Source organism: Apium graveolens, chromosome 2 (assembly GCF_009905375.1).
Source record: "Apium graveolens cultivar Ventura chromosome 2, ASM990537v1, whole genome shotgun sequence".
In the NCBI taxonomy this organism is placed as follows: Eukaryota; Viridiplantae; Streptophyta; class Magnoliopsida; order Apiales; family Apiaceae; genus Apium; species Apium graveolens.
The window spans coordinates 91,616,174-91,635,701 of record NC_133648.1 but is presented as its reverse complement, the minus strand read 5'-3'; the positions used below and the strand labels follow the sequence as shown (position 1 = coordinate 91,635,701).

The 19,528-nt window shown below is 37.4% G+C and overlaps 1 non-coding gene across 1 annotated transcript; it reads left to right on the top strand.

Annotated features, from left to right (window-relative positions):
* The first annotated feature begins 12,596 nt into the window (after positions 1–12,596).
* LOC141710020 (small nucleolar RNA R71) lies at positions 12,597–12,703 on the top strand. Its single transcript, XR_012570563.1, has one exon. It is a non-coding gene; the product is annotated as a small nucleolar RNA R71 (small nucleolar RNA).
* The last annotated feature ends 6,825 nt before the right edge of the window (positions 12,704–19,528 follow it).

Sequence of the window (19,528 nt, the reverse complement as noted above, 5' to 3'; positions counted from 1 at the left end):
TTGAGAAAAAGGTAACAGGATAAAAAGGATTTAAATTAAAGGATTATAAGAGAGGATCATAGAAGGAATACAATATATTGAGAAAGGTTAAGGGAACCTAAGTAATAAGATCCTGGGTATGATCCCTCAAACGATAAATGAGAACGAAAGTTAAGCGAACCGTATAACAGATCAGCGGTCATTAGGCAAACAATTAAAAGCTAATCAAAGGGATTAGTGGGGAGGATGTCATCCAACCAATAGAAAGAGGACAAAGGAGGGGTGATGACATCACAAAGTGATGTAGGCATGACATGGGAAGGAAGGAGGTGTGGTTGAATGAGAACCACACAAATTCAAGGGCAACAAGGTAATTGACTAAATCAAACAACAAAAACCAACCAACCAAAAGCAAAACAAGGCAAAACACAAAAATCTCTCTTCTTCTTCTTCATGCTCTCGGCCCATTCCTTAAAAAATGAAGATCCAAGCTCCACCACTTACTATTTAGCAAGGTAATTATCTAAGCTTCCCCATGGATAGTTACATACTTCCTATAAGTTTAAGCTTCTAATTCCAAGCCAATCTTTTTCTATAAATCATGGAAGAAGATGGTGAATAGTGTTTTTCAAGAAATAAAATTTGTGTTCTTGAAGTTTTGTTTAGATTAAGCTTGGATAAGGACTTTAAGGGTGATTCCAAGCCATTTTCTTGATTCTCCACTCTCCAAGGAAGGTATAACTTCTCAAACCCTTAGTATTAAGTTTTGTTGGTTTGGATTTCATAATGTTAGATGATGGGTTAGTGTAATGAGTGTGTACTCATAATAGAGCTTTGTTTAGTAAGTGGTTTTGTTGATTTTGGAGTTAGGAGTGATGCTTGTTAGATTTGAAGTTCTTGGTCACTTTTTTTGACTTGGTTTAGATGAATAAATTGGTAATATTGAGTTGATTGGGGGCTGTTGTAATGTAGTTTAGATGGAGGTTTGATTGGGTTGTGAATTGGAGTTGAAATTGTGGTTGTTTGAATTGGTTTAAATTTGGGAAATCGCGTAAACATAGCCGTCGTAACGTCCGATTTTCTGTAGACTGTTTTTGTGCATAACATTAGGACCCGAGAACCCCCTGCTAGATTATGACCACTGCCATGTTTAGATAGCTCATGTGACGAGCTTCATTTTGATATGTAGTTCGTTCGATTCCGATGCACGGTTTAGGAGAAACGACCGTTTCAAGTAACGGCGTTTCGCAAACGAAACTTTTCCCCTCGCCTTACTTTGAAACATAGGTTAAAGACCGAAAAGGGTTAATTAATGTATGAAACATTTATGGTAAGTGTGCTAGGCAGTTGGTAAGACACTCGCGAAGGAATCGCTTTAAAACTCATAAAGGTTGAATTATTAAAAATGGTGGAGCCGAGGGTACCCGAGTGACTTAAGCGAATCAGTGAGCGCAAAACAAGCGTTAGAGTCTAAGTTAGTTAAAGTATAGATTTACAAGTGATTTTGGTTTAATTCCAACTTACTTGTTGTTTATAGGTTACCAGACTCGTCCCGAGCCTTTTATCACCCCAAGTCGCTCAGGCAAGTTTTCTACCCGTTATAACTGTTGTTGTGATGAATATATGTATATGCATTATCTTGCGATAGATGCATGTTGGTTAATTAGCAAATATTGTGATATATTGAAGCATGCTGATATGGTATATATATGCATGCCTGTTTCATATTCTTGCCATATATATCTGTTGGTTCAGTTGATAATACCTATGCTAGAGAATAGCAGTAATTTGCATATACCCTTAGTATAGGGACCCAAAGGTGAAAACATTTTCTAAAACCGGGAGTCGAGGATCCCGAGTAGATTTTATATATATATATATTTATATATATATGGTTATAGTTTTCAAAACTATTAATAGAATAAGGTTTATTCGATAACTTTATTTTATTAATGAATATTATCTTGAATATTCATTCGAGGGCTTATGACTCCTTTTATTTTATTAATTGAATATTATTTGAATATTCATTTGAGGATGTATGACTCCTTTATTTTATTTAATGACTATAATTTATAATATTCATTCGAGGTATTATGACTCCGCTTATTACTGAAATATATTCTTTATTTTATTAAAGAATAAGGTGTTAATAATCAAACTTATTTTCGATTATTCAAATAAAGATAATACTTTCATATAAGTGTATCTTTGGTTATTTAATACTCGTTTCAAGTATAAGTTTTAAAACTTCTACTTCAATTATTTTTATAAAGATTATTCTTTATGGGAATATTATTTAAATAATAATATTCAGATATTTTCTAATATATCGGGACTGATTTATTTCATTAAATCAGCTTTACTCCAAACATTCTTAAAAATGTTTTCGAGTCTTCAAAATGATTTTAAAAGTTAGAGCGGATCCCAAAACTCGTTTTCCGATTTAAGATCTTCCTTTCGAAGGAGACTTGAATATTCGCTCAAAAATCTTGGGGATCCGGCTCTGTGGTGTATTTTATATTCGCAACATGGTTGCTGTTTTGAGAAAACAATTTGATTACTTGCCCAATGTTCGGGAAGTAAGTCCATCTGATTGAGTCGGCATAAGCGACAGGCCGGGGTACGGTCTATAAAGTGTAAGTGGCTGGGTGGCAGTCCATCAACGCGTGAGTGGCCGGGTAACGGTCTAGCGCGAGGTCCTAATGCGGCCAGGGTGATGACCGGTGAGGAATTCATCCATCTACAGTAGAAAAGGTTACTTATTGGTATCTTTGCCTGATCAGCAAGATATCTGGTTTATGCCAAAATTTTTTTCCTTCCAAATTCATTGGATATTGCAACTCTGTTCATACTTTACATGACAGAGGTTTTCAGGAAATGTATGGGAGATATATATGAATATATTTATATATCGGGTCTTAATGAAGTATCTCGTAACTTCATTATTTATAATGATATTCAAAGATTGAATCTATTCAAATCTTGTCTTGTAGTCTCATCTATGTGATGAACCTTTGAAACTGATTATAACTTGAACGGGGGTAGTTCAAGTAGTATTTGGGAAAGATATAAGTATTTTGGGGTATCTTGTAACTTCATCTTTTAAACTTATATCTAGTTAATGATTATCTTATGCATGACAAAGATTTTCAGAAAAATGTTGAGACAAGGTTAGATATATGAGATCACCTTGCAACGATATTTTTATACAGTTATACACTGGAACTCTGTGTATATTATGCATGGAAGAGGACTTCCAAGATTTTGAAAAGTATATAGGTATATATACTGAATATTTTGCGACTTCATCGCATTAAGATATCAAACTTGGTTCATTTCTTTTGACCAAGACTTTCATGAGTACTATGAGAAGGCTCATATATTGTAAATCATTATACATATTATTTTGGTGGGCTTGCTGCTCACCCTTGCTTTATTTCTTCATCACACAACAACAGTTAGGAAAGATGGCCAGACTCCAGCAGACCCAGCGCAAGCGCGTGGGAAGCGTCCCGCGTCTTCCCGTTGATGTTGTAGCTGCTATAGCTGCAGAGGTAGATCTATTGTAGATCAGACCATCTACTTTTGAGAATCAATTATGTATAATTATAACTTGTGGCAGATAATGGCAATTAACTGTAAATCTATCAAGAAATCATTTTGGGTTGTAATAACTTTTAAATTGTGGATTCAAAGACTTGTACTTATTTAAATTTCATCTCTGAGACTATAACGGGTTGTGGTGTGTGTTAGTGTGGGGTCACAGCATAAGGTTATTATTATTAATTAAGTGAAGTGATATTGTGGAAAGAAAGACCGTGACGACCCGGATCCCCGACCCCGGATCTGGGGGTGTTACAGTGACATTGTCAAAGCATGCTTTAGAATTCCAGATAACACTGCTACTGTTCCACACACATACACTGATATAGTTAACATGCTAAATTCCATGGGCTATGCACTTTCTACTTCTAAGTTAAGTGAAATTAGGAGGATAGGTCTTAGAAAGGAATGGAGCTATCTGTGTGATGTGGTAACTAAAGTATTTTCTGGTAAAATTAGCAATTTTGACTCTGTTAACATCTCCATGCTTAACATGCTAGTTACTGATAAATACTTTAATTTCAGTGACTTGGTCTTGTTTGAGTTAGGTTATAAGTTAAGAGAACTTAATAAGAGAGGTAAAAGTGTCTATAATGCTAGATTCTTTGTGATGCTTGCTAACCATCTTATTGAGAATATTGATGTTGAGAACCCAACCAACAAGCTGAATTGTTGGGTTCAAGAAAGGAGAGTCATTGCTGATCTCAACAGGGAAAGTCATCACAAAGAGGTGCCCCTCCATTACTTTCCAATCATGGAGGGACCTCAGGTATGTGAGGTAAGCATCACTGTCTCCACTCTTCCAACCTCACACATTTCCTTTCCTTCAAGTGTAGCTATGGAATCTGTGTCAATGACCCAACAGATTCCTACCCAAGCTATGTTAGGGCGAAAACACGCGCTAATATTCACGCAAGTATACGCGTTCGCAAGTAGTATAAGATATAAATCAGATTCGTTTCCACAAAGACTGGTTTAGGTTAAGTTCAATTTATGCACCTATGCAACAATATATGGTTATCGCTCAATGCTAAGACAAATAACAAATTGGGTTTTTATTAAACTAAGAGATTATACTAAATAACATTGACTAAGAGAATTGAGGTTGAATTACCATATATATGACAAACATGACATTCTAACTTCATTAAATACTTCATTCAATAGCCTTTTCATTCTTAACCTTAGCATGTGATGGTGATGACACTAATCAGATAACACAAAACTGATAAACGCCAACTTTCGTTGCACGAGTACCATTCTACCAGACATCCACAAAAGAGATAGAAGTTGAATATGCACCAATTATATTGAGACCCTATATGTCTATAGAATTTGACAACATAACGGTTTAAGCACAAGTTATCTATCTTGATTACATAGGGCAAGTAAAACGGTTAGAGTTACCTACGAATCATGCACAACAAATACATGAACCTATGCTAGCATGGCAAGTTCTAAACCTCTATATTCATTGTCGCTTCAAAAGAGATTAACAAACTATCTTATATGTTAGCTACGCACATAAGACGAATAAGCACAACCAATACTAGGATATCAATCAATCACCACACACCAAGATATCAAAACAATTAACTATTGAAATCCATAAGTAAATTCGCTAGAACCCCATGACAATGATTAGTTCATAATCAAACTCATCGTCACCATGGGTTCCAATGAAAGTATGGTATAAAACAAGGTCTTAATAAACTGAATAATAATCAAAGTACGAATAAACGAGATCTAGGTTCAACAAGAACGAAAACGAGCATCCAAAGTTACAACTAATTCTAAGAATCACAAGTTGAAAACAAGATCTTCTTTTTCAGAGTTATTCTGTGCTTCTAGGTCTTCTCCTTGGTATCCCAATCTTCTCGGATGATGAAAACCTTTTTTTTAAGTATATATACGCCCCTAGTGGACCTGGACCCTTAAAATCATCAAATTTCACTCAAAAAAGGCTTTTTTTAGCAAAATCAGCGACCAACCGCGCCTCGGGTGGACGCCTCAGCTCTCCGGGCGGGCGCCTCACATCCCGGGCGGCCGCCCCACATCCCGGGCGGGCGCCTGCAGCCTGTCTGGAAAAATTTCTGATGAATCTTGTTTTGGCCATAACTTGTGTTCTACTCGTCAGAATTAGTCGATTCAACTGCCCACGCGAAGCTAACGAGATTCTATACAACTTGAAAATGGCCTTGGCTTCCAAATCGGATCACTTTTTATCATATTTCCTTTAAAAGCTCATTTCTTCATATAACTGATACCTGAAATGTAATAACACAAAAACACATCAAAATACCAACAACTTGAGTCCAAAACACCAATTTAAGCTTTTAATAAAGCATTCCAAGTGGATGACAAATCCACTTATCACACCCCCAAACTTGAATCGATACTTGTCCTCAAGCATAAACATACTCAAAACTACAAAACAAACCTAATGCATGAATGCAACTACGTGAATGCAACTAAATAATAATGCAATCGATCCCCTCAGAATAACCATAACCAAATGAATAAGCCAACGCCTCTAATAATGCAATGACTTTAAACAGAGCTCGAATAAATCCCACAAACCAACTCACAAACCAGAAATGTACGTGTGTGAAATGCTTAATAGATATCTCTCGATACTAGATCAATAACCATAACTTATCTATCATCAAAACAATCAAAAGTTTATAAACATAATAGACAATAAACGCATTATGACTCACAACACCTCCTTTCTACTAGAGTTATACAAGGATTCACACTATTATTGAACACATAGCAAAAATGCTTATTTGACCGTGCAATGAATGAGGTCCACAAAAGACTTATGCAATAATAACCATGTAGAGAGCGTTAGGTTAGCGGATCCCAGACTATAAAAGCCTTAGGTCACTAGGAACAAAGTCCCCTAGAACTTAATAACTCGAGTATTAAAGAGCTCACTCTTGATCAATTATGCATAAACACGTACTTTTTTTTTCTTTTTCTTTCTTCTTTTTTTTTCAATAATTTCTGAATGAGTGTGTTTCGCTCCATCTCATTCAACCCTAGACTACTCATAAAAATATGAGCCGGCTACTAGCCATTTGACGCCTAGCCTTACAACAACTAGCAATGAAATCCAAGGTTTTCTCCAGATAAAAAAAATCAATATTTTTACGTCATTACGAGAATATCACAAATTCTAAATATAACAAAGTGATTAAATCTCAACAAAAAACAAGTCTGATCATGATCTAGATCAAAAGCAACCCTATAAGACTTTGTGAAAATATTTGTTTCTGGCATGCAAATCAATTCATTAGGACTTAAACATCCCTCTATTCGTCGTCACTACACTCAAATCAACATCAACTTATCAAATATCATAGTTCATCCTAAGGGATCATGCTAAATATGCATGCAAATGCAACTATATGAAATTACATAAAAATAAACAAATATGTCCTAAATGAACAATCATACAAAAATATGAATGAACTATAACTAAACATGCAATATGAATCTATATGGACACACACACTACTAATCCTTACATTATCACCCCCAAACTTAAAATTTTCAATGTCCTCATTGAAGGTAATAATAAGGATTTCAACCATACCTAATTAGCAGGAGAGTCACCCTCTTCGGGTGGAGGATCAGGTGGCCAATCAACCTCGCCACCAGTGTCTTGGACAATAGTACCGAAAGCGTGTGTCAAATCTTCAGCAAAAAGATGGTGACTGTCGTGCATGGCCTCCATACGCCTAGTCAATCTTTTATACTGTGCATCACCAACACCAGTCCTATCAACTGCCTGTGGTGCACGAGAGGGACCATCTGTAAGCACGGCAGAAACCGGCCAATTACCCTCTACATCATCAAAAATATATCCCAACTTCTTATCATGGGGTTCACTTAAGAATGAATAACTCAAGTGATCTGGTAGTGGGTGAAGCTCAAGTGTGGAAACATATTCAATAGACGGCTTGAGACGGTCTTGAGAAAGTTTTAGCTCTGCTAACCCAAAAGAATCGAATGGCATATCTAACTTCCTCTTCCACGGAGGTGCATTCAAAACCTGCAGTTGCTCTACTTTAAAGCACTCCTCTTTAGCTGTGGGTAACTTTATTTCCTTCAACACATTAAAAGTGACCTTTTGATCGTAAACCTTCATCGAAAGCTCTCCTTTTTGCACATCGATCATAGTTCGGCCTGTAGCCAAGAATGGTCTTCCCAAGATAATGGGAATCTTCTTATCTTCCTCGAAATCAAGAATTACAAAGTCAGCAGAAAAGATGAGTTTATCCACCTTGACCAAGACATCCTCCACTATACCTCATGGATAAGCGATGGAACGATCAGCTAGTTGCAATGACATGTATGTTGGTTTCGGATCAGGCAGACCAAGCTTCTTGAAGATATATAAGGGCATCAGATTGATGCTAGCTCCTAAATCACATAAACACTTGTCGAACGACAAGTTTCCGATGGTGCAAGGAATAAAAGCTTCCAGGATCTTTAAGCTTCGGAGGCAACTTTTGTTACAGCACAGCACTGCATTCCTCCGTTAGAGCAACGATCTCTAAGTCATCGAGCTTCACTTTCCGAGAGAGAATACCCGTGGCGCCCTCCAAACCCGGATCAGAAGTTTGGGGTCCACAACACATACACAATATATAAACCTGTATAAGAAATATTATTTGCAATGACCCTGCTTTACATAACCATGGATCGTAACAGGTTAAAGTATGAAAACAAGCCACAACCTTAACTTTTATTACAACGTACCAAATCCCAACTAATTTAACTTACAACTGATAATAAAATTATTCTTACAATCTTACTATCTCACTACCGCAATAAGCTCCAGCTAGCTCAATCCAGCTCAATCTGGAATCCTAGCTCATACATTGAACTGGGAAACCTCGCTATCAACCGTATCCTTCTTAACTGTAGAATACATAAAAAGATTCGCAAGAGTGAGCTGACTAGCTCAGCAAGTCACAATGACAATAATTGGGGTTAATCAATGATCAAACGAGATGATTCATAGGAATCAAGTTTATTGCTTGACAATCATTAGAATTAGATATTCATTTTAAGTTTTAAAACCAAGGTTAGGCTGCTGATCAGTCACGCACTAACCCCGAGCAAAGCACACATCACTGCTCTAATTACTGGATCCAAGGCACACATTGGCCTAACTTGACCATTGATATGGTCTGACCACGAATCTGGTCCACATAAAAAAACTATCCAATTCTAAAGTAGTTCAATATGATAAACAATATAATTCGATAAAACAAGATCATAATCAATGATGATTAAACACCTAAATAAAAACGTAAGGAAACTCATGGATATCACAAGGGTATATCAGGGTATGTACGAGAAACGGTTTTCAGCCTGTAAAAGGATCAGGTTTTAGACAAATAATGATTTTTTCAAGGTATAGTTCTTTGATGTTATAAATAATGGTTGGAGTATAAAAGTTTCTGTGTTTTCAAACAATTTTGTTCTAGTGTTTGGTGTTTGGTAGTTATACATTTGGGAAGTAGTATCATATTTGCGTGATTTGGTATCTGATGATCAACAAAGGATGGTTTACAATGAATAAGGCTTACGGCTCAAGATCAAGAAATATCAGGGTTCAAGGATAAATAGTTTAAAGCACTTGCAATATAAAACAGGAGTTATTTTGAATAATAGCGACATGTTATAAAACAGTTCGAAAATATTTGCGATATATCTTGAAGAAAAGTTCAGAAGTACTTGCCTTACAGGGCTTTACAACTATTACTGATCGACTCTGAGCCGACTCTGCCGCTCAGGCTCTAACGTCCAACCACTAAACCACAATAGATTCGACTTCGACACTCAGGTTTTTCTGTTGAAACTCTACTGAGCTTGTTGACTGACTACTAGGTCATCTTTTAGTCCAACGTCCACTTTCGGTTTCCCGACTAGAACCTATAAGGGCAAAATACTCTATGTTAGACACTCAGTTATGCTTGGCATATCCTCGCTAACTACCTACCCATACGATAGCATATTCCGACTCGTAATCATTCATATTATAATAACACAAACAACAATTAGGGTTCACGTTCTCGAAATCAGTTCAGTGTTCGTTTTTAGAAAATACCTATACTCGTCATTTTACGAAATTAGGGTTACTGAGTTTTGGACAGAACATTCACCGCAACATACAATCAAGTTCGTATAACGTATAAGTATATATATTCACTCGACGTCCCGATAATTATCGGATACACTCCCGTATTTTCATAGTTTGATTTCCCGGAAATCGGACAACATCTCTTTTGTTTATCGGACTACCCTTCGAAACAATTCGACGTCACAATCAATAGACAATCCAACAATTAATCCAATAACCAAAAATTCCCAATCACTGATTCAATCCAAATATTAATCATTAACTATTCTTCACACTTTTATGTTTTATTCGTATTTTACATTTTTAATTCGTAGGACTCAGAAATGATTCATCACTGCCCACCGTCCGCTCGCGGCAAAATTCCGCGGGTACCCGATTAATTCCCCGGGTTTCCAAAGCGAAACTTTACCGATTAATTCAATTAAATTCCCGCATGACATAGATAACATCACGAATATTGACTCAAATAATTCCTACAATTATAAGGAATTAAATCAAAATTTATAACATCCAACCCAACTGCACAAGAGGCCCTACACTGTCAGGCCCAAAATAACAGGGCCGAAAGTTCAGCCTTGCAAAACAACAGGAGAAGATATAAGCAGAATTACGGCGCAACACGGCAAAACACGGCCACCGCCGCACACCCACAACACACACTGACACACGCACACCACGCACACACACGTACACATTCATACACACAACCGTATATATATATACATCTATATATATCTATATATATGCATGCTTATAATCTGAAAGCAGGGAAGAATCGAAGGAATCACCGGCAAAATCCGATCGGAACTCATCGGAAAACCAGAACCCGAGGAAGGAAATTGGGGAAATAGAGAGAAAAGAAAGAAGGATAGGGAAGAGAAGAAACAGAGAGGAGAGATGGAGAGATTTCGAGAATGAAAACGAAAGAGAGACGTGGTAGCCGAGAGATTAGACTCGAGGAAAAAGAAAATGGATGCTTTAATCTCTTAATTTCTGCTGCTATACCACGTATCTATAATTCCTGATACGTGTTAGAAAATAAACACGTAACCCTTGGGATAATTACGCAGATTCTGAAGCCCGAAGTTTGAAATTAACGAACCGAGCTACTCTTAAAACAAATTTAGAAAATTACGAAAATATTTTTAAAATGTTAGAAATATCCCAAAGTTTATAAAAACATAAGTTTCATAATTTTAAAATAATTTCTGAAACGTAAATTATACCCGCTTTTAACAAATAAACGAATCAACGCGCGGGTGAAATAAATCCGGAAAATTTCCAAAATATTTTAAAATTCTCGTAATATTCCAAACTTAAATAAATATAAGTTTCATAATTTTTGAAGAATTCTGGAATTAAATATAGATTTTAGAATTAAATGTAATCAGAAAATCATACAGGGTTAAATAATTGATACAATATTGATATCTAAATTTTGTAAAATCCCAAAAATAATTATTGAAATTATAGAATCGTAAAACTAATTTTAGAGAAAATCCAAATATTTACGGATTTAAAACTGTAATAAAATCAGCTTTAAAAATAAAACTGAACAATATAACTAAATTTTTAACTACACATTCCAATCCTTTACACTAGTAAATCACAGACAAATAGTATATATCAACACACTGCTGCCAAAACCAAGACACATATTTTATTTAATTAATACTTCCACAATTACATATTTAAATAATTCAAAAATACACGAGTCATTATAATACCTTTCATAAACCTCGCATAGCTAGGCATCTGTTCAAGAGCTTCAGCAAAAGGTATGTTGATATGAAGTTTCTTGAACACCTCTAAAAACTTCTCAAACCGCTTATCCATCTTTTTCTTCTACAGCCTCTTTGGAAAAGGAGGTGGATGATAGATCTGTTTCTCCCCTGTATTACCCTCAGGAGGAGTGTGTTCCACAGTAGTCTTCCTTGGTTCCACCTCTGCTTCCTTCTGCACTTCTTCTTCAGCCACAACTGTATTTTCTGAAACTTGAGACTTTTCAGGCTCTTTGTCTTGCTGAATTTAGGGGCTTACAACCTTTCCAGACCTTAAGGTGATGGCGTTTACCTGTTCTTCAACTTCCCTCTTGCTTGGATTGGCTTCTGTATCACTAGGTAGCGTTCCTGGTGGTCGATTCAATAAGGCGTTAGCAATTTACCCTATTTGGTTCTCCAGAGACTTGATAGAAATACCCTGGCTTTGGCATATAAGAGCCTGGTTTTTGCACATAAACCTCAACTCCTCCAATTTAGATATTTTATTCGAAGATAGACCTGCATCATGAGTTTATTGTTGAAGTTGGAGTTGTTGTCTTGGTGCAAATTATTGCTGAAAACCAGGAGGGTTGAATTATTTTGCTCCAAACTGCTGGAACGACTGTTGCATCGCATTCTGATTGTTGCTCCAGCTGAAGTTCGGATGATTCCAGTTGTCAGGATGATAAGTGGTAGGAACTGGCTGCTGTGATCTCTGAAAGTTGCTCACAAACTGAGCTGAGTCACTAAATATAGCGTATTACTCTATCGCATGCGGATCTGCACACAGCTCACAAACACTGGTTATCTGCCTAACACCATAGTTAGCAAGATAATCAATCTTCATAGACAACGCCTTCAGTTGAGCAGTGATAGCCGTAGCTGTATCCACTTCAAGAACTCCTGCTACCTTGCCTTGTGGAAATCTCTAGGTTGGATACTGATATTCATTAGCAGCTATCAGTTTAATTAGATCATAAGCTTCCTCATAGCTCTTTGCCCATAATGCTCCACCTGCTGCTGCATCGAGCATGGGTCTGGACTGTGCTCCCAACCCATTGTAAAAACAATTGATGATCATCCAATCAGGCATTCCATGATGAGGACACTTCCTAAGCATCTCCTTGTAGCGCTCCCAAGCTTCATATAAAGATTCTCCTGATTGCTGCGCAAATTGAGTAAGAGCATTCCTGATTGCAGCTGTCTTCGCTATAGGGAAGAATTTAGTAAGAAACTTCTGAGCAAGATCTTCCCAAGTAGTAATCGAACCAGCTGATAGAGAGTGTAACCATCTCTTAGCCTTGTCCCTCAGAGAGAATGGGAACTGTCTCAGCTTCACAACATCTTCAGAAACACCGTTAAACTTGAAGGTGTCGCAAATCTCAATAAAGTCCCTAATGTACATATTGGGATCTTCAGTTGGAGAACCCCCAAACTGGACTGAATTCTGTACCCATTGAATTATGCCAGACTTTATCTCAAAGGTACTAGCTGTGATAGCTGGCCTGACAATGCTAGATTGAATGTCATTGATCTTGGGTTGAGAAAAATCCATCAAGGCTTTCGTTCGTGCTGCTGGATCTCCCATTGTAATGAGTACCTAAAACACAAACAAATTAACCGTGAAAGTAAAAAAATCCGAGTCAGTGAACTTTAACGACCACTGATGACAAGCACATAAACTAAAAATTAACACCGAGTCCCCGGCATTGGCACAAAAAACTTGTTAGGGCGAAAATACGTGCTAATATTCACGCAAGTATACGCGTTCGTAAGTAGTATAAGATATAAATCATATTCTTTCCCACAGAGACTGGTTTAGGTTAAGTTCAATTTATGCACCTATGCTACAATGTATGGTTATCGTTCAATGCTAGATAAATAATAAATTGGGTTTTTATTAAACTAAGAGATTATACTAAATAACATTAACTAAGAGAATTGAGGTTGAATTACTATATATATGACAAACATGGGATTCTAACATCATTAAATACTTCATTCAATAGCCTTTTCGTTCTTAACCTTAGCATGTGATGGTGATGACACTAATCAGATAACACGAAACTAATAAACGCCAACTTTCGTTGCACGAGTACCATTCTACCAGACATCCACAAAAGAGATAGAAGTTGAATATGCACCAATTATATTGAGACCTTATAGGTCTATAGAATTTGACAACATAACGGTTTAAGCACAAGTTATCTATCTTGATTACATAGAGCAAGTAAAACGGTTAGAGTTACCTACGAATCATGCACAACAAATACATGAACCTATGCTAGCATGGCAAGTTCTAAACCTCTATATTCACTGTCGCTTCAAAAGAGATTAACAAACTATTTTATATGTTAGCTACGCACATAAGACGAATAAGCACAACCAATACTAGGATATCAATCAATCACCACACACCAAGATATCGAAACAATTAACTATTGAAATCCATAAGTAAATCCGCTAGAACCCCATGACAATGATTAGTTCATAATCAAACTCATCGTCACCATGGGTTCCAATGAAAGCATTGTATCAAACAAGGTCTTAATAAACTGAATAATAATCAAAGTACGAATAAACGAGATCTAGGTTCAACAAGAACGAAAACGAGCATCCAAAGTTACAACTAATTCAAAGAATCACAAGTTGAAAACAAGATCTTCTTTTTCGGAGTTGTTCTGTGCTTCTAGGTCTTCTCCTTGGTATTCCAATCTTCTCGGATGATGAAAACCCTTTTTTTAAGTATATATACTCCCCTAGTGGACCTGAACCCTTAAAATCGTCAAATTTCACTCAAAAAAGGCTTTTCAGCGAAATCAGCGACCAGCCGCGCCTCGGGCGGTCGCCTCAGCTCACCGAGCGGGCGCCTCACATCCCGGGCGGCCTTAACGACTCTTGTATTTTTCTTTTTATTTTAATATTTAAAAGTGTAATAAAGGATTAAATAATTAAATAAAATGTGTGTAATGGTTTTGGCAGCAGTTGTTCATTGTTATTTAATTATTTGTGATCTATTGATATGTGGGGTGGAATTGTGTAATTTACTAGTGAGTTATACGATTTTATTTGACTTGTAACAATGATTTTATTGTAGTTTTAATTCCATAAATATTTGGATTGTCTTTAAAATTAGTTTTCTTATTTTATAATTTCAATAATTATTTTTAGGACTTTATAAAATTGAGAAATCAATATTCCATTAATTAATTATTTTTAAATGATTTTCTGAGTGTGTTTATTTGTAAAATCCATATTTAATTCAGGAATTCTTTAAAAATCATGAAACTTATATTTTATTAAGTTTATATTTTTCTGAGAATTTTAAAATTATTTTGGAAATTTTCAGGAATGGTTTCACCCGCACGTCGTTTCGTTATTTGTTAAAAAGCGGGTACAAAGAGCACCTTGAAAAGTGTTTTAAAAATTTCAAAAATTATGTGTTTGTAAATTTCGGGATATTTATGACATTTTGATATTATTTTCGTAATTTTTGGGAATTGTTTTGCGTGCACCTCGGTCCGTTAATTTCGAATTTCGGGGCAACCCAGACTTTGGAAAGTTTGTATTTATCCCTGCAGCTACGTGTACGTTTTATAAATAAAGTTAGGGACACGTGTTTGTGCCCTGTGTCCAGTTGCTACACCTGTTAAGGAAATAAAATATTTTTTTTATTTACTCCCTCACCTGTTCATCTCGGTGCCCCGGTTTAATCTCACAGTCTCTCACTCTCGATCTCCTTTTTCTCTCTTTTCCCTTCCTTCGTTTCTTCCCTTCTGTTATTCCCTTTCCTCTTCGGCTTTACTGCAGTTGCTGTCCTTTCTTTCTCTTTCTTTTACAGCCGCCGCTGTTATTTTCCGGTGGGTTCAATTCTTGTGCTTCGGTTTCATTTCAGCCTATTATATGCATATATACAAATGTATATGTGTGTTTATATATGTGTGTGCATTGTTGTGTCTGTGTGCATGTGTCGACCGTGTGTGTGTGTGTTTTGGCGGCGCGTGGCGGTGTGTGTGCTCCCCTGTTCGTTTCTGTTGATTTTGCTGTTGGGCTTGTGCTGATTTTTCTGTTGGGCCTTGTTTGGCCAAGTTGTGCAGTGGATTTATTGTTATAATCCTAAAAATCATATATCCTTTTTATGCAGGAATTATTGAGGAAAATTCGTGATATTATTTATTCGTATGGGAAATATTATTAGTTAATCGGTAGAATTTATTTGGATACCCGAATATTTTCGGGCACCAATAAATTTTTCCGCCGTACCGCGATGACTCGTTACCAGCGGACGGTGGACGTTGATGACGATGTTCTGAGTCCTAAATAAATTAAATGATTACGTAAAATGTTTCAGAGTTAAATAATTAATTTCGAATGGTGTTGTGAGGTACGTTGTATAAAATGATGGAGTGATATTGTGGATTGTTGTGATTGTTGAAGTCGATTGTAATCGACGGGTAGTCTTATAAACAAAGAAGTTGCTGCCAAAATTTTCTAAAAATATATTTGTAAACGTACGTACTTATATTCTGTGTGTTACCCCTAATTGTGTTTGGGCTACGTGATTACGTGATTATGTGTATAATAACTATACGGGTCGGGTTATCGGATTGGGTTATTAGGATTTGAGGATATCAAGCTTGTCGGTATAACTAATTAAGGTACTCTGTATTTGTAGATCCCAGTCACGTTTCCCCAGGACCGAAGCCAGCGTGAAAGCTACTTAGGGTTTTGTAAAGCGTTGCAAGGCAAGTACCCCTGACCATTCTTTTATGGTTCAGTACGTATGAATAACTAAATGTTTTATTTTCGTAATGAAACAAAAACGTTTTAAGTTACGTATCCCCTGTAATTATAAATCACTGTTTTCAAATTGTTTTGGGGAAAAGTAACTTCGAAAGGTACCTATCTCAAATGAAATGATTTGCGAACTGGATTTTATATGTGTGCTGGTTAAATAAATGATTTTAAAAATGAGATAGGTACAAGTGTTTTGAAAACGGGATAAAACGGTCAGATATGGGATACATTGGGGCCAGAGTAGGCCTATTGAGGTGGCGTAAGAGGCTAAATCGGTTGCGCGCACTATATAACCGATTAGTCCAGCAGGTCAGAGACCTAGCTAGTCTCTGAGTTCCGGAACAGGTAAATGGGATGGCAGTTAGAGTCGTCTGGTGTTGATAGCCTGATCAGCTGTCTTCACATATCCGGTACGTATCTGATTTTGATTTGTGATTTCCATAGAGTATAAGTAGTTGATATGGCGGTTTTATAAAAGTGATTAGCATGCTAAAATTTGACTCTGGTATTTACACATCATACTAGTATGTTGTTTTGATAAAGCATGCTAGTTAGTGATATCCAGTTATCTCCGATTTTTATTATAAAATGTTGATATCATGATTACAGCTCTGTTCCTATTATTGTTACATTACTGCTTTTATTCCGTTATTCATATGTTGGTGCTGCTGAGCGATTATGCTCACCCTTGCAAACTGTTATATATATCTCACAGATGCCTAGAAGACCAGTCAGACATACCCTTGTTCCCGCCCCTTCTGGACCCGGCTCCTCTGAGGTAGTTTGTATCAGGCCATGAGGTCTGATGAGTTGCTGAATAAAGTTAGAGTGTGTTAGATGTTGAATAAAGGGTTTGTAATAATGAGAACCTGAATTATACTTGAACCTGGATCGGATCTTGGTTTGGGGTCAAGTTAGCATATTTTAATAATAATCTCGTTGTTTATATTTTTGGTATTGGTGTTTGGTGACGTCAACTCCTGACCCCGGTGTTGAGACCGTCACAGTTGATATCAGAGCTACAGGTTCAAGTCCCTGATTCAGGTTAGGGATTGTGTTGAGTAGGTGATAATGTGAGACTTTAGGTGTGAGTCAGCAACTCATATAGAAGAGCAAACCTTTAGAGTCAGTCGAGGGTTCCGACGGCGTTACCCTGGCATCTATTAAATGTTTTGATAGAATTGCCTTGATGGTTGTGTCTTCCCTGTATATTTATTATGTTGACAGTGGCCTATTGCGATTTCGAGTTCTCCATCTCGGGAGAATCCCTCTGATTCGAATAGCTCAGACTCTGAGAGACCCCTGGATGATGTTGCAGAGGGGACCCCTATGCCTCCTCCACCAGTTCCTTCTTTTGTGCCGAGAGACATCCCTAGACATGGTCCTCGTCCCCGTTGGGTATGTAGGTCTGTGTCTGCTGTGAGGGATTTCCCTCCCGGCTGTGGTCCCAGTTCTTCTATGATGAGACCTCCAGTACCTCCTGTGGCCCTTAGTGGTACTTCTTCACCGATCCCTTATCATGTTCACTGAGCGGTGAATACTTCCTTTATCAGAGATCAGAGTCCGGAGTTTGCTGCTCAGTTTGATCAGGTACCCGTTGCACCTTTCCAGGGCATCCCTGCCCCTTCCCCTGAGGTGCGGGATCGTGTGCAAGCATTGACCTAGATGGCTGTAGAGAGGGCTAGATCTGATGACCGTTTCATTAGCTCAGAGTTTAGAGCTGTGCAGTATCAGGTCCTAGTGAACTGGCTAGTGTTTGAGCTAGGTTCTATTGGTGGCAGTGGTAGTGGCTAGACCAGGTTTGCAGCAGAGAGGTACAGAGCTCAGAGTTGATTTCTAGGAGTTCTGTAGTTGTTTACTTTGTATATGTATATTATGTGGTGATAGTTTGTAGTAGGCGAGGCTACTATGACAACCAATTTTGGTGTGTATTCGGATGGGCTCTTTTCGGTTAGATTTTCAGTTGTACTAGTTGGATTCTGTTGGTTATTGTATTTTAGCTGCTTTATTCTATTGTTCAGTTTTTATATATTATGCGTTGCTATTATTGTTGTTATTATTATTGTTGTTTCTGTTGCTGGCATTTTTAGATTATAATCATTCACTCAAGACGGATCCAATTAAACTGGGGATGAGAATATTATCTCAGTGGCAACGCTCTCCTGATGCATAAATATAAACTCCCGGAGCAATCCATTTTCTTATATATGACTGTTATGTTTCAGGAGATGCCACCAAAGAAAAACTCTCAACCCAATAACGGATCTACTGGGGATCCTTCCATGAGTGAATCGATGAACTTTTTGCGTCAGTAGTCTACACAGCTGGCCCAACAACAATAATAATTCCACCAGCAGCAGCAAGAATTACAACAACAACAACAGCAACAGCAGCTCATACAGCAACAACAACAACAAATCCAACAGCAGCAACTACAAATCCAGCAGTAGCATGAGATGAGGGGAGCAATTCAGGGTGTTAGTTTTAAGTCTTTTCAAGTAGTGAAGCCCCCAGAGTTTAAAGGAGAAGTAGATCCTGTTGCTTCCAGGATATGGTTAAAGGAGATGGAAAAGGCGTTTGCGCTCACCAAGGTGAGTGAGGATTTAAAGACGGACTATGCTAGTTATTTTCTAAAGAATGATTCAAATTATTGGTGGGAATCTACGCGAGCCCTAGAAGGAGAAGGTCCAGTTCCCTGGGCCAGATTCACAGAGTTGTTTTTGGAGAAATACTTTCCGGATTGTCTCCAGAGTCAAATGGAGATGGAATTTTTGGAATTGAAACAAAGGGATAGGAGTGTTACGGAATATGAAGCAAAGTTTATGGAGTTGGCCCGTATAGCACCAGAATATGTGAGTTCAGAAGCTCAACGAGTGAAGCGGTTTCAATAAGGGTTGAAGCCAGAAATAAGGAGTGGAGTTGTAGCCTTACAACTCAAGACCTATACTTCGGTAGTTCAGGCTGCCCTAGTGATAGAGAGTGATCAGAGGTTGGCTGCAAAGGAGCAGGGTGAGAAGAAGAGGAAATTTGAAAGTGGACCTGCAAGGTCAGAATCAGGAATAGCGAGTTGGAAGTTCTAGCGTTGGTTTGGAAAGGGTAAGAATAAGAGGTTCAAGAGGCAGAATTTTCCCCAGGTGAAACCCGGTACTACTTCATTTAACTCTGCCCCGACGAGGATGAGTAAGCCAGTGGTTGATTGTAAGACGTGTGGGAAGAGGCACAGTGG